Genomic DNA, 19,868 nt, shown 5'->3' on the forward strand with positions numbered 1-19,868 from the left:
TTTTTTGCCGCTGCCTTATGAGGTGACATGATCTGAGGAGGCCTGTTTGACAGACGAGAAGCAGTAAGGTCACAAGAACCCGCTAATTCTGGTTGAGCCTCAGTTCATTCCCCATACTTAACGTTATGCGGCACCGCAGATGTTGAAAACAGAGCTCCTGCTACTTTCCTCTGTAGCCGTGAGGGGTTAGGACTTAAAATCAGACAGTAGTGCCCCACATTGTCTGCTTAGGGAATAAAAAATTCTCACTTAGGGAAAAATAGGGTTCAAGCAGCTCGACTGCCACGTGCGGCTCAGACCACTGCTGAGGGACCAGAGCTTTGGCTGCCAAAACCAAACCCGAATTTTCTTCTGTTCCAATGAGGGTTTAAAATCGATGACAGTAGGATGGGAATGAGCATCTCCTGTTTCATGATGTTGCTATAATAATAATATCCGGGAACAACAGCAATTGTGAAAATAAATGCTAATTACCTGTGAACTGAAAACAAAGTGAAGCTTGATACTCTTATAATCTGTATTTTGGCATTTAGAAATCTGGCCATAACTACACTACCTAGAAAGAATTACATAAATTCGTAACATTAGTTCAAGACATCAGTGACTCTCCCTCACTTGTCTGACAGTTTGTTGAGTGCTAAGGCTCGGCTGGGAAGTAAAGCTCAGCTATTCCAAGTTTCAGGAGCTGAGGGCAATGGTTTAACAAAGTTATAAGCACTCTAAAATTATTTTTAAATCCCTTAATAATTTAGGGAGGATTTTAAGACAGAGGGCAAGGTATTTTAAAATACTGACCGTACTGCAAATATCCACATGCAAGTGGGAATCCTGTATCTCCTGCAAGCCTGCTGCACTGTTCTGCAGTGCCTGCAGCTCTGCAGCACGTCTTCTCCTGGGCCCTATCCGCAGGGGAGCTGTTTTAAGGCATTTATTCACATAGCACCAGCGGGATGGCGGGTGTGTTGTTCTCTCCCGTTTACGGAGGGGTAATACAGTAGTTAAATGGCTTCTCCAGGAACACAAGTGGAGTCTACGGCAGCACCAGTGAAATGAGGACGTGAGGGAGGTGATCGCCCTTTTTGGGCGTTTGCTCTCTTTCCAACACACCACCCAGCTAAGGAGGCTCTGTAAAAGCCACAACAATTATGTGGATTATTCACACGTACGTCTTAATTCTGTCTCTGGGAAAGCTTGATGTTTTGAGGATAGGAAAATGTATCATTAGAACCCAGAGAAACCCTATCTGGGGCCATTTCTTGCGAGGGGAAGGCGTCGGGTTCAGATACACTCCCTCTGTGGCTTACGGCCGCCTGACCTTCTTATCCCACCAGCTGGGGAATTGCCTCAAATCAAAACTTCCCTGAAGCAGAACTTATTCCTCTTGGGTAAATACATCTAAACCAGGAAAACTCCTGGATAAACACAGTAAAAGTATCTCATGCAAATCCGACGTTAGCTGCTTTGCTGTTACATTATGTATGATTTGTTAGTGCTCGCAGTAAGAACAAATTGCACATCGGGGGTGTTCTGCCATCCGTGAAATCACGTGCAGCTCAAGGACGTTTCCTGCTGTAGGATGGTAGAGGGAACTGCCTTCGGTGAGCAAGAACACATGCGAGAAGCCAAAAATCAGCATTCAAAGCCCACAGCTTTAACTTTGGTATTTTGTCTAAATTCCTAATGCTGTTGTGCATTCCTCACTCGTACAAAATCAGCACAAACATCTTATGAAGTGCTTCTACCCACAGACATCAAAGAGTACGAGACCTTAATCTGGATGACAATATAGGATTGAATTTCAACTAAAAGGAAGAATTGTTTTGAGATTTATTTTTTTCAAAGCCCCATCCAAATTTGAAGAAACATCCAGAGTTGCATTAAATGGATCTGAACTCTGATCTGAACCGGGCTGATCTGAAGATCCATTGAAATTTGTGGATAAAATCCTATTGAATTTATTGTGTTTTGGCTCAGAGTGAAATGATTTCCAGCCGTTGTTTGAGAATACCCTGCAGACAAAAAGATTTCATTTTCAGTTCCTGGAGGTTAATTATGGAAATTCGTTATAGAGGATCAGCAGTCCCAGTTGCTGGGGAGACAGTAAAACTATTTGGTATGAAATTCTAGCCTAGAGCTGGATAAAAATTTTCTGACAGAATGGTTTTCCATCAGAAATATTGATATGCTGAAGGCAACATGTTTTGCAGAACTGCTTCAATTTCAGTGAAATTTGGTATTAGAAACTTTCTGATATGAAGGACTCTGCTAAGGTTGCACCATTCTGATTTATCCTTTTTTTAATGAGCCATTCAATTCCAAGGTTTTCTTAACAATGTATTTTTTTGGAAATATATAAGAAATGTGTAAACTCAAACATTTTGACTTCAGTCAAAGGATGGATTTCATTTCTCAGGGAATTTTGAAATCCTTTTTCATTAATCCCATTTTGAGGTGGAAAAAGCAAGTGAACTTGTGTAATCCCCAATTCTCACCCAGCTCTGGCCTATCCCAGCGGGTGCTGGGGGCCAAAGGCAGACGCTGGGAACAGCTTCCAGGGCAGAGTGGAGTAGATTAGGTCAGTACTGCATGTCCTTACCCATTCCTGTGAACACTGCACTTCACAGGGCTTCCCTGAAGGCAAAGCGGCTTTAAATTACTGCTGAAGAGCAGAAAGAACTCGGCAAATAATAAATGTACTTTTTTTTTGGCTGCAGTACCACCAAGGCGGTTTAATTGTCCCGAGGAAGTTAAAACTGTTTCTCCTCTCCTCGAACTGCTGCCGGCTGGAGCCATGCTCCCCACCCCTTCATACCACACCAAGCCTCAAATATTCAGTGAACCAAAGCTTTCCTGGCTGCACAGACATACTTGTAATTCTTGCCCATGTGAATGAGTAACAGCAGCGTCCGGGGCAGCAGCACAGACCCTTGGAAACATAGCAAGCATTTTTTCAGTGCCATTTGAAACTCTTAACACGCTTCAGCGTTGATTTTTATTGTTATTTTCTGTCCCATAGGCATGGCCTTTCCCACCATAAAGTCGCGAGGCCGAGTTCTGCGCTGAATTTCACCACTTATTGAGCTCGTGGAGCTGGTAGCTTTAGCCTCGTGGGTGACCAGCGCCAGGCTGTGATTAATCTGGCTCTCATCTGCAGAAAAACCTCAGGAATTTTGGGGGGGAAGGCAGTAGGGTTCAGCAGCACGGCCATGGGCACCCATGCGGGTAAACCACCCGCTGGCTTGCCCCGAGCAGCGACGACTGGCAAGTGGTGGGGTTTGTATGTACGGAGCCCAGCGCTTCTGTAAAGCAAATTGCAGAGAGGAGAAATCCTCTGCGAGAAGCACTGGATTCAGGAGATGCAAAGGCATCCACAGGAATTGGGCATCTAAATCTCTGGCCCAAAATAAGAATAGTAAATGTTCAACCTTATTAAACTTCCTCCTAGCCAATCGCTGGAAAAGCAAAAGCTGCTAGTGCAAGTCCTTGCCCCCAAATTTCTAATTAACTAAAATTTTCGAGGCAGCTCCTGATGGCTGTGGCTGTCGGCAGCAGGGGATTACTGCTTCAGGAGGAGCCGCTCTCCAGGGCTGTTTGAGTGAGGCTGTGGACCGGAGCTGCAATGCAAAAATGAGATTTCAACCAAGCCCCCAGGTCAAATAGGACATTTCTGGGTCATGGTGACCCTGGCCTCGATTTTCACCCATGCTGCCTGCAACCGGGAAGATGAAATGCAGAGTTTTTGCTCCATTTCTTTGCTTGCTTTGAGATGCTGTGGTGGTGCATAGAGGGATGAGATGTTCTCTGCCCCGACACCTGGGCTCGCTCTGCGGCGTTTCCAGGACCTGGAGCTCAGAAAGGACCAGCATAGGTGGATGGATGGTGGTGGGCAGCGGGCTGGGGGTCCCACAGCTGCCACTGCCATCCCACCCTGCAGTGAGAGCCTGGCCCACCGCAGCAGTTCCTAAACCAGATTAGCCTGAAAAAGTGTGAACGTCTGTGGGTCGCACATGCTTTGACTCCCTTCAGAGAGAGGCAAATGCGAGGCTAATTAGGCAAGTGTGGGTTGCAGCAGGTTTCACACACTTTCCACTCCGAGATTTCCATAGACAGGGAAAGTTAGTGGCTCCAATTAAATGACTCAGAAAAGACTAACTGGTCTTCTAACGCATTTTGTATTTGGTTTTGTAGTTAGGTGTTTTCGAATGAATGATTCAAAGTTTTAAATCTCTTCTTCCTACATTGCTGTTTACTAAATAAAATGAGTTTTATGGGAAGGTTACAGAAAGCAAGGGCTTCTGGAGCGCCGTCACTTTATTTGCAGCTTGGTGTGGTGCTGCGTATCATAAAAGAAGGGTGGGAGGGAACCTGTGGGACATGGCTGCTCCATCCCTTCACCTCCAAACCCTGCAGAGAAGCGTGTGGGCTCCACGCTGGCAAGACGAGGAGTCCGGGGCTTTCTGAGCCCCCGGCAAGCCTCGCTGGGTTTGCCTGCATCGCTCTGGGCTCCGTGCGGTGGAGCAGAGGCAGTGGCAGGGAATCGCTGGGGCAGTGGAGCTGGGCGCGGGGCTCGGGCATTGCTGCAAGATTCCCCTTTGCCTCTCCAGGCCCAGGAACAGACTGGCAGCGGCAGCAGGAGCGAGCATAAATCACTCCAAAACTCTCCCTGCCTATATTGGATGCATTAAAAATTAATTACTTAGCTTAGTTATTTCATTTTGAAGGCAAGACTGAGCAATAAGAACCAAATCCTGTCCTCAGATAAAACCATTACATCAGCCTGCACGGAGCGGTCTGGGAGCCTTTAGGAGCCTGGAGCTGTGCTTTCCCTTTTGCATAAGCCCGTGCTCAGCACATCCAGGTGAGCGGCTGCACACGCTTGGCTGGGTATTAACGCACAGGTTGGATTTCAGCTGGAACATGTATTTGCAAAGTCAAAGGAAAGCCTCATTTTTTCACCATAAAAGGTAAGGAGCAAAATTCCAGAGCTGAATTTACATGTCCTGCTGCTCCTCAACGTGGGAAAAGAATGCTGTGTCCTCCCACGTATCTGCTTCCCATCCCAGGTCTTCCTCCCTCCCTCTGACTTGTCCGTGCAAGTCAAACCTTTTCTGCCATGAGCCAACAATTAATTATAAGTATACAATAACCTCTCATAAAGAAAGATACACGCAGAAGCTGGGTCTGGTTCCTTTGATGCTTACATAGTTTTTCTCCCGCTGTATTTTCCAAATTAATTGGAGCGGCCCATACTTTTCACAGGTCTGGGGGGACATCCAGCACAGAAATCTCTTCTGACCTCCTGCCTAATAAATAATGATGGGAAGAGAGGGTTATCCAGCAGCCAAGCTTGTTAATGCCATGGTGTGGGGGTTTGCGGGGATATTCCTGGTGGGAATGGGATGCCTGTGTGGGGTCAGCATCCCTGCTCAGGTGCTCGGAGCCAGAGTCACAGCACTGCTCCACAATTTCATCCCTGTAAAAATCAGCAGGGGATGGATGGTAGATCTTCTCCAAAAAAAGGGGAATTTGGAATCGAGCTTTCGAACTATGTTACATGGGGAATGAGAAGGATGTTCTTGCAAAGGTTTTCTCCTGCCAAAATGAGCATGACAGAGAGGGCAGTGGGCTGACAATAATTAAAAGCTAATTTTAGACACTCAAATGGGTAAATTCTAAGGTTTCTGGAACCTTCTGGTCCAAGTACAAAAGAGACTTACTCTGTTCCTGGTTCTCCTGCCAGTTTTCCAGCGGGACCTGGGGCAAGCCAGTTCAAGTCTCCGTGCCTCTTTCCTTATCTGAGGCTTGTAGTAACTCCCAGGCTAGCAAGGGCACCGGGAGGGTGAACCCTTTGCCACCACCTCCTAAATAGCTCCAGTGCCTCCCGGGAGCCTGGGGTTTGGCTGGCAAACGTGGTGGGTGCCTCTGATGCCTCCCTGCCAGGTCCCTGGGTGCTGCTGGCAGAGCCCGCGCTGCCCGGAGCTGCTTCTCCCAGCCCCTTTGCCCTCCTGCTGCCTGGTGGGTTCAACCCAACCGTGTCGGTTCGAAATGTCAGAAGCACCTCAAGGAACCCTGCTTCAACCCCTAAAAGCTTGAAGGCAATAATCAAATGGTCTTCAGACCAAGGGGCCCGGCCCTGATGAGCTGGAGGCAGATGAACAAAAGCGGGCGGCTTTTTGCCCTTAGGTGGAGGCTGCGGGGAGGCAGGTTGTGTTGTTGGAGGGAAGATGGGGCTTTGTCAAGCGATGCCTGGGTTTAATCATCAGTCAGTAACAAGAGAAAAATATTTACAAGCTCTTTAGGTGGATGGCACATACAGGTGTGCAAAGCCACACCAAGTCCAACAGGAGCGATGACCCCCCCAAGGGATCCTGATGCACCAAGGGACCTGCCCAGGCGATGGTTTGCTATTTGTCCCTGAAACAAGGAGACACTAGACCTCAGTGGGCTGATCCCTGGCACCAGGGAGCAGATCTTTTTAGCAGGGAGCACCTGGGGAGCAAAGCCTGGGCCAGAGAGTCGTGGTGCAAACCCATGGTGCTCCAGGAAAACCGGCTGTGCGCTCGGCTGCTTTTACAGAAAGGATGGCAGCTGGGAAAGGGCGAGTTTCGCACCCGCCGGAGGGTCGAGCTAATGTATCAGCGAGCACAGCCGGTCCCCTGGGCATGGGCGAGGAAGAAGATGGCATTCGCCACACTGGCATCCTTTCCCCGGTGCCAGTTTAACCACACCTGGAGCTTGCGGTTGCGCCAGGCGAGTTGGCTCACGTCTCCGGCAGTTCGAAAGCCGCAGTGAATCAAGCCCGGAGAATTCCCCATTTCCTCGATGGAGGATTTACCGGTTGTGTTAATTTTGGGGACATCAACGCCTGGCTGCCATAGAGAGCAAGTAACTGCATCTTATGGGGGTGGCAGCTTCCCGACTGACGCCGGGGCTGTCCCCCCGGGGCGGCAGTGCCAGCAGCGCGGCAGGGTCGGGAGCACGGTCTGTCAAAGGGCAACACCAGGTTACTCCCTCCTGTGCCAGAGTTTTTGAGCAACACAGCACCAGCTCCTGATAAAGAAGCCTCTTGGCATCAAATAACACCGTAATCACGGGAAAACTGGGGGGATTTTTCAGGTGTTAAATCCTACCCGTGCCTGGGTCCCGGTGGATGTGAGGGGGCTGCACAGGGCGATAACGGCCGTCAGGAGACGGTGGGGCTGCCCCACGCTATAGTTCATGCTCAGCAGGGCCGTAGGTGGAGAAATCGGCTTTGCTTATTGTGAAACCCCGCTCAAAGTGTTTGCAAAGGCGCAGGGTTGCTTCATCGCTGGGGTTAAGGCCAAGTGCCCTCTCTACCCTGGCAGCGTGGGGCCAGCCAGGCTGATGGGAACCCTCCGGTGCTGCCCATCCCTTCCTGGGGCAGAGCGTGAATCTCCCGTCCTGCCTCCGGGAGCTGCTGATGGAGCTGGGTTAATTGGTTGGCTCTTCTGGATCCCTTCGCAGGAGAAGCTCGGTCACCGGTTTTAGTGATGCCCCTGCAATGCCAAAAAACAGAGGAGCATCTCCTGGGGACCACTGGGGTCTGGAGACCATTCAACCTAAAGGGACTCATGCTCCCTGATTCCTTAATCTTACTCAGCCTTGCAAAATGTTCCTGAATTTTCAAGAGGTGATTAATAAAGATGTGGAAATAAAGTCAAGCAACTCCCAACGTCTCAAACTCTGATGAGTATAAGCCAGCCCAGGCATTTCACGGGGAAGACAGAAATCCCTGGAATCCCAGCAAGGAGCACCGAGAGCCTGGGGTACACCGCATCCCCCTGCGCTGCTCGCAGGGCATACAAGCCCAAGGGCTTGGCGATGAGCCACGGACAAGAGGGGTTTTGATTTTCTAGGAAAGCCCAAGCTTTCAGTTGACACTGAGATGCCGTGACAAGCGCCGGGGAGAGGGACTCTCCCCCTGTGCCGGCGGGATGCCAGCCCTCACGTATGAAGCAGTGCTTCTATTTATTTAAGAGACTCTCCCCTCAGTGCAACATAAGCAAGGAAAGTGGCCTGGGCTAAGAGCCAGGGTGCTAGTGGAAGGATCCCTATCGCTCCTCTTCCTTCCTCTCCAGCAGGTGGGAATCCCCCTCCCAGCCCTCATGCCCTTCGGCTGCGATGCAGTCGGTGACATCAGCACATTCCCAGCAGCGCTCCCGTGGGCACCTTGTTAGCTTTGCACTGAGTCACCCTTCAGCAAACAAGAAAGATAAGAAAATAAATGGCAGCGGTCCAAGCAGCACAGATGCTAGTTTATTTAGAACTACAGAAATGATATATGCGCTAGAGGAAGGATACTAGCATCTCCTCCTCCCAAAATTCCTTTTTTAAAGCCCCCTCTTTCTCCCTCTTTCTCACCGTTTTCCTGCAGCAATCCCCTATCATGTCAAGTACCTTCACTATAGGTACCCTAAAAACAAGGAAGGGCCAAAATAAATATTTTGGTGAGAACTGAACTCAGCCAAAGCTCCAGAGGGACAAGAGGTTTTGTTTTATCGGAAAAGCAAACATCATCTTCACAAGCAAAATGCTATTTTCCCTCTTGAAACTGCCTTATGAAAATGAGGCCAATGCGGTTTTCATTTGCAACACTAATTTGATGAACTCCAGTGGGTTAATGATATTGCCGTATTTAATTAAAGCAGTCGTTAGTCTAGCTGAGTCCCTCCTCCCTAGCAAGGGCCAGGTGCTTCAGAAGCTCTGCCAACCTCTGGCACCGGAGCCCGGCCTCTGGCCAGAAGCGTGGGACAGGATGGATTTATGGGCCTTACCACCCCGTCCCCTTCTTTTGGTACCCGTGGCTGGTCTTTGAGTGCCACCAAACCCTGACGGGCACTGGAGCTGTTGAAGCTGGTTTTGCTTAGCCCCTGAGAACTGAGACAGCTAACGACCATGGCCAAGATGTAGGTGCACAGCCACAAAACTCTATTTCAGCCCCGTCCTTTGCCAGTGTTTGTGCCAGCCCAAGTCCAAAGGAGGGACCTGATTGCTCACGGTGTTTTCTCGGGCACACAGTGCCATCGGGTTGGGAATCTGGCGGTGAAGGTTTTGCGTTTGATGCTCGTGGTGCTGGCTAGACACGGAGGGACACAGCCACGTGCCTGCGATCTCTGCTCAGCTCTTCCCAATACTTACGGACACCAAAGAGGAGCCTGAGAGCTTTGGAAATCAGGTCAAGTGATAAAAGCCCTGGCAAGCCCTGAGCAGCCATTTCAGCTGTAGTCCTGATTTCTCTCCAGCCTTAAAATGAACCAAATACAATGGTTGCCGTTGCTTTTCCCGGTAAGCGTTTCCTGCAGAAAGATCCCGAGCATGACGTAGCTGCAAAGCATGAGTCACTGCTTGCGTTACCTGGCACAACGTGTGCCTTCTCCGTTTCTGTATTTAGACTGCAAACCTCATTTCTGACTTGGCTGTCATCTAAGTGCCTTGTTTATAACTTTGTGCTAAATGATACCGTCCAGCCTGTGGGCGCAACGCGTGCTGCCATCTCAGCTGTGCTTCTGCACTGGGTAGGGAAGCAGTGGTGGGAATGCTGACTGATGGAAAGTCGGAAGAGACCAGCAAATTTCCCTCTGTCAAACCTGCAACTGATGGCTCTGGCTTTTTTCTACCTCCTGAAAACCCCAGGCTTGCTGCACAAGCTTGCCCTGGCACCTCTGTGGGTTTATGGGCAGGAATATTGCACCATCCCCAGCTCTTGCAAACAGAGAGGATGCTCTGGCTCATGGTGATTAGTTTTCCAGACCAATGCTGCATCCCCGCTTGCGGATCAAAGTCTTTAGCAAACAGTTGTTTCTTTGCTTGGAAAATACATGAAATCTGAGTTCTCTATGAATTAAAGTAGGAAAATAATAATAATCTACTACAAATCAGTGTGATCATCCATCCAGGCTCCCTCTCCCTTGTCATGTTAGCCGCTGCAATGCTAATCTGCCAGTGGGATGCCTGCCAGGAAACCTTGGGGGGTGAGTTGCCTTCATGGGTATCCCGGACACAGGGATCCTTCCTCAGGGACATTCTGCAACAGCAGTGCTTTAATTCTCATCCCTAAGTTTTCTCTTCCTGCCATTAAGCTAATAACCACATTGTTATGTTAAGTGCATCTTCATTTTTGTAGGCATGATGCACAAAGCATTTAACTTGGTGGAGGATAATAACAATATATTTAGTCAGGGATGAACGTTCATCTGTCTGACGAACACCACGTGAGATCAGGACAGGTGACATAGAAAAGGGGTGAGTTGTTCAACTACATGCAAGCTTTTTAGGAATAAAAGCATTTTTGAAAGGGTTCAACCCAAACAACTTCGTAGTGATTAATATGTCTTTGATAATTTAGATTTACACACACCCCCTCGGTATAAATGTGCCTTCATTTGGCTCAGCATTCCCAGACACAGAGCACCAGAGGATGTCACCCATCTGTGGTGGCATCCCGGCTGCTAGCAATGGGGCAACATGGCTCCGTGGATCCCAACTAATTGTCCCGCTGCACCCTCCGGGGATTTTCCCTTCCAGCCCCTTCGAGTGCATGTGGAAGAAGAGTTTCCCTTGTCACAGCCCAAGTCTACATTATACATTCATGCATTTAAAGCATATACAGCCTTGTAATTAAATTCAGGAATATTTTAAGCGCTTCTTGTAGTGATTTGAAGGTCTCGTAATGCAGTGCAGCATATGTTGCTTTTATAGTGAGCTCGTTTTCTGACAGCTGCCTGCGTGGGTTTCCCGTACTATCTCCATCCTCCCGTCAATGAGCCACACGCCAGGCACCGGAGGAAGGAGGGGAGCGGCAGGGGCAGGTATCGTTCGCAGACCGGAGCAAAGCATGTTCCCTTCTCTGCCCAGGCACAAAATCCCAATGTTTTCCCAGCGGCAACGCTAACGTGAGACTTGGAAAGATGTGAAGACTACATAGCTCTGCTTCAAGCAGTTTAATCAGAAAACGGATGGGGGCTGGCATGAATTATGCCATCGCACAGGCTAGCGTAGGCTCCTTTGCCATGGTTACATGAGCCAGGAAGGGAAAATGAAAGGTGATGGATACTCAAGTGCTATTTCTTCTCTTTTAAGGCCAGACGGTTAACGAACCCAGTTTCCAAAGCCGTGGCAGGAACGCTAACAGGTAGGAAGCCCTGGTGACTCTGCAAGTACCTGACCGGAGCTGGTACACACACCTCAGCTTCTTCTTTTTTTTCCCCTGGAAGAATCTCATCCTCGCCTACCAGGTGGTAAACATCGCTACTTCGTCCTGTTTGTTACTGGGTCTGCAAAGCTAACAGCTTCATCTTGGCTCCTCCTCAGACCACCTTGTTGGTTTATAGGGTTTATGCACCACACGTGAGCTCTCCCTGGAGCACCTGCAAGGGCAGGGATGCTCCTACGGGACAGGGGATGGTGCCCTCGGAGCGCATCGCTCAAGCCCATCATTGCCAGTGGTGGTTGCCAGAGCACAGCAGCAAGGAGCAGAGATGAGGTTCCTTACCACCATCCCCAACCCATCTGTCATCAAGAGATGATGGTGTGTGAGGGCATTCAGCAGGGCTACAATTTGGAATAATCCTACCGAATAATATAATTAATAATAAATAACAAAAATAAATTGCCTACCCAGGAACACGGCTGATTGCATGGCTTTTCGGGTACCGAGGGGCAATGCCCCCCTGCATCCACCTGTCTTCCCATGGCCCAGGGAACAGCCTCTCCCACATGGACACAGAGAACCTCCTTGAGGTTCATGCACACTTTAAATGATTGTGAAAGTGCCTGGAGCCATGGGTGAGTGCTTTAAATATAACTCAAAATAGCACATAAAAATAAGCGGCACTCCCCGGTGTCATCTCAAAGAGCTACACCATCACGTGAGACCAGGGAACCTGCCTGGAGTCGGCCAGAGCATTCATCACACTCCCAGTTAAGCATCCTTCAGATTTCAGGGCTTTAGTGACCATGGGAGAGACCGTGAATCTTTTGTGAAGGCTGTGCTGCTCTCCACCCTCCTAGTAGGGAAAAAATCCTGTTCTGTTTCTCCTCGGCAGCAGCTGGCTCAGCCCTGCGGTATTTGGGGCTGTCGGCCGCGGTGTCTCATTTCAGGCGATGTAATGTGATGGGCAGCTCAGCCCTGAGCTGCAGTCGACTGTTTCCCAACGCGCTTCGTGTGAAATTTTCCCATAGTTTGTCAGGAAACTCTTCCTAGCCACTTTTTCTTGGAACGGACCATTAAAGCTGAAAGGAAACCTGCAGGCTCTGGGCCAGATTTCGTAATGCCTCCAGAAGCAAGGCAGGGACAGTAGTATTGCATTCGAAAACCAAGAGTCAAATAAAAACGATAACCTTTGCGGTCCCTGGTTGTATAAACATCGCCTTTCTTTTGCTCTGCATACAACAAAACTGGTATGAAGAAACGACGTGGACGCAGCTAGCCCCCAGATAACTTCTTTAACTAAATATCTACCACGTGGGATTGCTGGCTGCATGGAAATTGCTGCTCTGGAGGGCTGGGGAAGTCTCTGGAAACACAAAAAGCTGGACATGGTTTAGCCCTCCCCATGCCAGCCCTACGTACCCCTCCGGCTGCGGGCTCCCACGCGTCTAGGCTTTCCCCAGGAGCATGTCTGTCTGCTAAGAAGAGGGAAGGAGGAAAAAAAGAGCAAAAATTTTAGCATATTTGGGGAAATAAAGTGGAAAAAGCCTTTTAGCTGTCAGAGTTAGATCCCGTTTGTGCTCTGGTGTAAATCCACAGGGGAGAGCGTGGGAGGAGGAAGACCTGGGGCTCTCAGGAGCAGCAGGACTTGCTGCCTGTGCCCAAGGCATGAAGATCTGCGAGGAAGAACTGCCAACGTGCATAGTATGAGGATATCACAGCATGTTGGTACCTCACCCATGGCTTCCAGAAGCTGCTTTTTGTTGTTTGCCTCTGCAGCCCTCACCTTTACATTCAAATTCAGCTGTGGCTAAAACAATAGGGTTTTTTTCCTGGTCAGTAACCACTCCTGCATGCTGATATTTAAAAATATGTGTCTTGTTACCCTGAGGAGTTCTTGTTGTGTGTGTGTCTGAGGAAGAGAAAAGCTGCAGGGAGCGGGGAGGGCTGTGGATATATTTAGACACGTGTGTGTTTGTCTTCAGATACGTGTCCCAGAAGAATTTTCGGTTTGTACCCGCCTCAGCGCATCGCCTAGGGACTGAATCAGCCCTCATTTGGGTGAGATGCAGAGGAAGAAGATATGAATGTTACCAGCCCAAGTAATACACCTATAAGTGGAATAAGCCAAGCAAAAAAAGATTCCAGTCTGGCGTGAAAATCCTTGAAAACAGAGCTCAGGCTGGGCGGATGAAGCGGAGTAGGTGGGTCAGCATCGTCCAGGGCCGGGCTGTGGGAGGGTGACGGTCCCTCCTGTCTCCCACGGGCTGCTCCTGCCACCACACTACGCCTGCACGGAGCAGCGGCCGAGCTGGCTTCCAGGACAAGCCTTTGCAAGGGCAAAGCAGCTGTAAGGCATGCTACACATACATATTTATGTATATGCATACAAACTCTATCAACACGAGCGTTCTCTTCATCTGCTTCATGAAATACCCTGCTATCATCTTTGTTTTGCTGCCCTATGATTTAGGGGTATAATATCAGAGGAGCCTGTGCTCAGCGCTGGCTGGCGTTCGGGTTGATGTACGCCCGCCCTGCTGCCTGCTGGGGGGCCAGCTCCTGCATCCCCAAAGCCACCGCAGCTCCTTGGTACCCAGCACTCCTCGGTACCCAGCGCTCATCACCATCACTGCCCCGAGCAGCAGAGGTGTGCTGCTTCCCGACTAAGACACTTCAGTGGGTTAGAAAATGCTTTGGCTGTTTTATTTCCTATGTGCGTGCCCCTCCGAGCAAGCACCTTGCAGAACTGGGTGAGTTTGACCTGTATTCCTCCACGGGCCATCAGTTGACTTTTGTCGGTCTTTGAGCTGAGGCTCGTTTTAAACTGCATCTAATGTGCATGAAACGTGTATTTGAGTGCTTTGCCCTGAGTCCCTTCTTTAAATAACAAGCTGCTGAAACAAGAGACGGAGAAGGAAAATGCGTTTCCAATTCTCTGCCGTTCCCTTTCACTGCAGCCCATTGTGTATTTTGTATCCACCGCCAAATTATTCATGCGTTAGGTATCTTCACCACATCAGCTTTATGATGAACTCATAAAACATAAATATTCTGCACTCCAGAGGGATTTTTATTGTGTGGTTTCAGGGTACTTAGCAAGCACTTAATCTGGTCCAAGCTGTGGCTTTCTTAGCAGAGCAGAGCTCCCCGGGGAGGGATGCGCAGGGGACGGGGACCGGCAGAGCCCGTGCAAGGGGTGGCATCGCGCGTTGTCAGGTCCTCATCCCGCAGCATCGCCATCGGAGCGGGCCCTGCCCTGCGGCAGCTGGGTCAATAAACCGATAGGTTTGCCTTTTTATTAATGTACTCAACGCCTCTTTTTTGTAGGTAGTTTTAATAGCCACAAAGTTTAACGAGGAGCCATTAAAGAATAACTGCAGGACATTCAGAGGGCATCTCTGGCACTGGCTGGGCAGCCAGTGCCAAAGGAGCCACGAGATGCCCCTGGCCAGGACAGCAGAACACGGGATGAGGGATAATGTCTGGGAAGAAAATATGGGCAGAAAATGAGAATTGGTGACTTCAGGCAGGGCGTATTCATTAAATGTAATGGAGGAAATGCTGAACAAGCTTTTTTTGCATGGGAAACTAAGTTAAATGAGATCTAAGTGTTTTACAAAAAATACATCCATATACATATATATGTTGTTTGGATGAAGAATACTCCAAGGATTGCTAGGATGGGGGAGGTGGGATGGAGCAGGATAGGCATTCCTGGGGGCTCAAGCTCCCTTGGGATGGGGAGGGAGGGTCGATGGGGGTAAAGGAGGCAGGGACCACACTTTGGGCTCATTCAGGCTGTGGCAGACGGAGCTACAGGGTTTGCAAATGCTCCGTGCAGGCGTGGATACGGGATGGTGGTTTTACCCGAGCACTACGGAGTGGAGCCGGCTTCCTGCCGAGGCAGCGGAAAACCTGCACTTGAAGCCGCCTATTGCCGGTAAAGGCTTCTGTCAATGACAAATGTGCAAAAGCCTTTCAATAATGTTCTTCAAACCACCTCAAAATGTTTTTCTGAGTCTTGTTGGGCTGGAACAAAGCTGGCCAGGCTGCCATAAATGCCTCTGGGATGGGAAGCTGCCCTTGGGCTGGGCACACTGCCGAGCAAACCTGCTTCCTTTGCTGTCCCAGCAAATTCCTACTCCGAAACATAAAGATGATGCTCCTAAATTAAATTGAGGGCATCATCCTGCTCCCCTGATGCTAAGTGAAATGTAGAATTTTATTATAATTTTATTTTGGATTTAGTAATTTCCATGGCTGCTTAGTCTCCCCGCAGCAGGCCACCCACCGGGTCCCCATGGATGCAGTCAAACACACCTTTTGTCATTTATTATGTGTGTCTTCAGAAACCCAGGGCGTGGGACACAATCTGCTGTTTCTGGGCACAGTCTGCTGAAGCCTCCGACGTGTTGCTTGTGCCAGCCGCGTGTGCCAGGTACACCTGGATGCGTGTTATGGAGCTATGGAAAATCATTTCTCCTCCTGCCTCCACAATATTGTCCTCCCAGAGCAGCCACCGTGCTGCTCACAGGGAAAAAGGACTAAGGGTGTTTTCGAGGACCGCTCCAAAACCTGGCTGGCTCCGTCCTGGCTCTCCCTCCCAACCGCAGCAGCAGCAAAGCCCCTGGGTTTGCAGCCCCACGAGCCCCGAATCGCTCCCAGGATGGGGTGCAGGGTCCCCCCAGTGCTGCAGGCGTGATGCTTGGGGCCGTGCGTGGTCCTGCCTGGGCTCCCTGTGCCGTCCCGTTCGGCTTGCCCAAAATCAGCCCAAATTCATACCGACACAAACACCACCGAGATGCGGAGTTCAGGAAGGGAGACCGCTGCGGGGTGGCACTGGTGAACGTAAGTGCTGGCAGTGTTCACTGCATTGGGGTTTTTTTTGGTTGTGGATGAAAAATCCAGCTTCCTTCTGACTTTTGTACATCTCCACTGCTGTGAAGCTGAATTCTACTTTTTCAAATAACTGTTACATGCACGGTGTCCTAAAATATACACCTAACCTACTTTCATCTAGTTCTCTACCAAAGATGTCAACCTGCAGCTTAAGGAGCAGGGTCCGTGTAGCACGATATCGCTGGGGGTTGATCTGCTCCTGGAGCCACCTGCTGAGAAGCAGCAGGCCTGCAGAAGGTGAAGCAATGTTTTTTTTCTTTTTTTTTTCCCAAAGGATCAAAGCAGTAATTGGAGCTTGTCATGAAATTCAGCATTTGGTTTTGTTTTGGGGACACACATGCAGGCATTCAGGGACTTGTCCAAACCGCAGAAGTATGCAGACTCTGCTTGTTAATCCCCCGGGAATGGCCTGCCATGAAATTTCTGGGCTTTCTGCCTCCCATCCAGCAGCGATGGCCCGGCAGTATCCCATTGCTGGCACTGCCGCCTGTCCGGACTCTGGAGAGGGTGACAACAAAAAAAAAGGCGAAGGAAAAAAATGTAGTCCTTCATAACCTTCAAAGCAAGGCGCTAAGCGTTGGAGAACGTGATGAATGTCTCTAGAAATACGGGGGGGCTCTTCTGGGCTTTTTTGTTTCCTCCATCAGCTCTAATGGTGGTACTGCTCGTGGTCAATCTGATACATCGTGGGCAGAGCCTCGGTGCTCCTTCCCAGTGCTCCCACCGGCAGCACCACCCTGGGATTCGGTTCTGAAGTGGAGCCGTGGGTGTGAGGTTGCAATGAGTACGCCTCATTTTTGCTTCCTGCATTTGAACTCGGATTTCCAGAGGTGAAAACACTCATTTCCCAGTATTTTAGGGCCCCGTTGAAGAGGTTTATGAAGCATTTTCACCCAAGCTGCGGGGAAGAAGTGCAGCGTTGTGAAGAGGAACAAAGAAGTACAATCTCCAAGGATTGATGAGCATATCCAGAACATGATGGGTTTATCCAGGTCACCTTTTTCATTCGCACCCAGTAAGGAAATTAATGAAGCTCCTGAAGTTATTACCTCTAATTCATGACCTATTAATGGCAATAAAGCTTTAAGAAAGCACAAGACATATTATGCTGAAGGGCAAAGGTGCGTGGTTCTTAGTGGTTTATCTTAGTGATTTGGACTCCCATTTGGGAGAGAGGAATTACAGGGTTTGATCCCTGCCCCAAGGACTGCTCTGCATTTTATTGGGGAATAGCATATGTAATTCCGACACTTAAGAAAAATGGTGATTGGGTAATTAAAGGCCGGCCAATCTAACTTTATTTAAAAAAATGGATGAAGGAAGGAACCGTTACTGTTACAGAGGTAAATGGAAAATGATATAAAAGTGGAGCAAAGGTGAAACAAAGGTTAATTGAGCCTGACTTTGCTAAGATAATGGATTTCTTAGACAAAGGAAATGTAGGAGATTGCATCTATCTGGACTTCAGTAAAAGCGGGTTGCAGTGGCACAGGGAGGAGGTGGGACAAGGAGGGGATTTCAAAGGGAGGTAATAAACTGGGTACGGGCAGGTGAGAACCGCAGGAGTGGAGCCATTTCCTTCAAGATCCACATGGAAAGCAACATTGTTTGATATTTTCATTAATGACCATAACAAGAAAAAAAAAGGGGCAGGGGGGGAGATTGCTGATGAAATCTGCTGATTGCACAAATTTAAGGGGAAATATCAATAACTAGGGGGCCTTGAGGACTGAAATAATGGAGAGGAGAGGAAATTCAATGGTGTAAAATGCACTCGGGATCTCACAACGAAGACTTGAGCATTACAGTAGGAGTGCATAGGTTCAAAATGATGAAGGAGAAGAGTTCTGCCTGGTCAGAGGAAGACCTGCCAGGAGACGCCCAAGGATCTCACTAGCCCTCAGCTGAGCTGTTGTACACAACTCTGGTCAGGTGTGTTCAAGAAAAAATGAGCTTTCCCTGTGCAGGATAGTCTACAGGAACTTGGTGCATTTAATCTACCAAAATCTTAGCAAAGGCAGGCGTGAGAAAATCTGAGTGCTGTCTGTGAAGACATTTAAGGGCCAGATATTAGGCAGAGGCAAGAAGTTTTTCAAGTCAGGGACAAGTGGGAGAACACAATGGGAACTGGAGGAACCCTTCAAGATCTGAAATAAAGCCATTACAGCAGTGAGGTTTCAAAGATCAAGACACTGTTTTGGTGGCCACTTGTGAAAGCTAAGAAGCCCGCTCTGCTCAAGACAGTGGATGACTACGTTCTTAGGTGGAGAAAGAGACTATTTGATGTGGTGCCTGCAGTAGCAGAGGACTCCATGATAAACCTGAGGATCCTTCAAGTCAGACCAGAAAAACCTGAGATCCTGCCACCCACCCTCCTAGTTGATCTGATCTCTGCCTGTGATAACTAAGGAGCAGAAGGAGGAGGAGTGAACAGAAGGGCTTGATGTTGTCGAGGATTTCTTTGTTCCCACGGTCAGCTGGGTGCAGATGAGATTGCCACCAAGAAATTTGAATAATTGTCTTTCTCAGCCTCCTGTAGTGAGGCACAGCCTTCCTCCTCCTCCTGTAGCAGCATCCTAAGAGTTGAGTTTTAGGTGCCGTGGGTCTCAATAACTGCATGGGTTTTGAGATAGGGAAAAAAATTGAAGAATTTATTGGCAATAAAACTACTAGTGATCGCTTGCTTTTCCCCATGTTTTTTCCACAGCAGCAGATCAGAACAGAGGAACAGGATTTGGAAGTATTTATTACTTTGGGCAATCAAAGATTTTGTTGCAACTCGCGGCTAATCTTCAGTGTAGATGAAATGCCAAGAGCCCAGTCCTGGGAGCGGGCAGGGGGTATGAGGGAGGTGTGAGACTCAGAGCCCCAGGCTTGGGAGATGCTGATGATTACATTAAAAAGCTATAAACCAAACCTATCTCCTACCTCCACTCACCGATTATTTAAAATCAGCTTAAATGCTGTGAGTTAATAAGGCTGGGTCCTGCTGCTTTGGTCCATTCAATGTTTGTCTTTTCCCATTCAATGTGAAAATAGACCCGATCGATTTGCTCATAAAAAAGCCAGTGAGTGGTTGATGACAGTGCTTGAGGGTGCATACAGCTACCTTAGGATGGCAAGGGAAAGGCAGAAGGGTGTCCTGTTTAATTGCACAGCTCCTTCCCCCATAAATAACAGCGCGGAGTGCATCAGCAAGCCAAGGGACATCCCACAGTCCAGCGCCTCATTTTCCCTTTTCAGGGAGGAACGGAAACTCCTTATCTCTCCAAAAGTAAAATTACACATTTAACAGTGGCCAGGACTTTGATTTTGGTAGAAGTTTAAAATCAATAGAAGCATTTTTAAAACTCCAGTGGAATAAGTGGTTTTTGATATATAAGCATTCAGCTAATACTGAATTTAAATATCTAATACGATGGTACTCAAAACCTGGGCTCCCGGGCTGGCTATGCACAGGAGCACATCTCTTCCAGTATCTCCCCTGAAGGACCATGAAGATGACACACACAAATAGCGATACACTTCTTGGGTCCTCAGATTCTCCTTATTTTCCCGGTAGTAGAAACAACGTGGATGTCCATGGTCTTCTCCAGCCTCTAGCAACATTCACTGGGGACGTCCAGTGCCTGCGGTGCAATGGAAATGCTCGGATGCTGCTTTGCTTCTCCTGAGCAGATGCTGCCGAGCTCCCCAGGTACCCACGGCCTCTTCCCTTTGCAAAATGCACTGTTGCTCAGTAACCGGGCACACCCCCCAAAAAACTTTTTGCTGGGTGACAGACAACCGCAGCAGC

This window comes from Harpia harpyja, chromosome 7, assembly GCF_026419915.1.
Source record: "Harpia harpyja isolate bHarHar1 chromosome 7, bHarHar1 primary haplotype, whole genome shotgun sequence".
NCBI classification, from domain to species: domain Eukaryota; kingdom Metazoa; phylum Chordata; class Aves; order Accipitriformes; family Accipitridae; genus Harpia; species Harpia harpyja.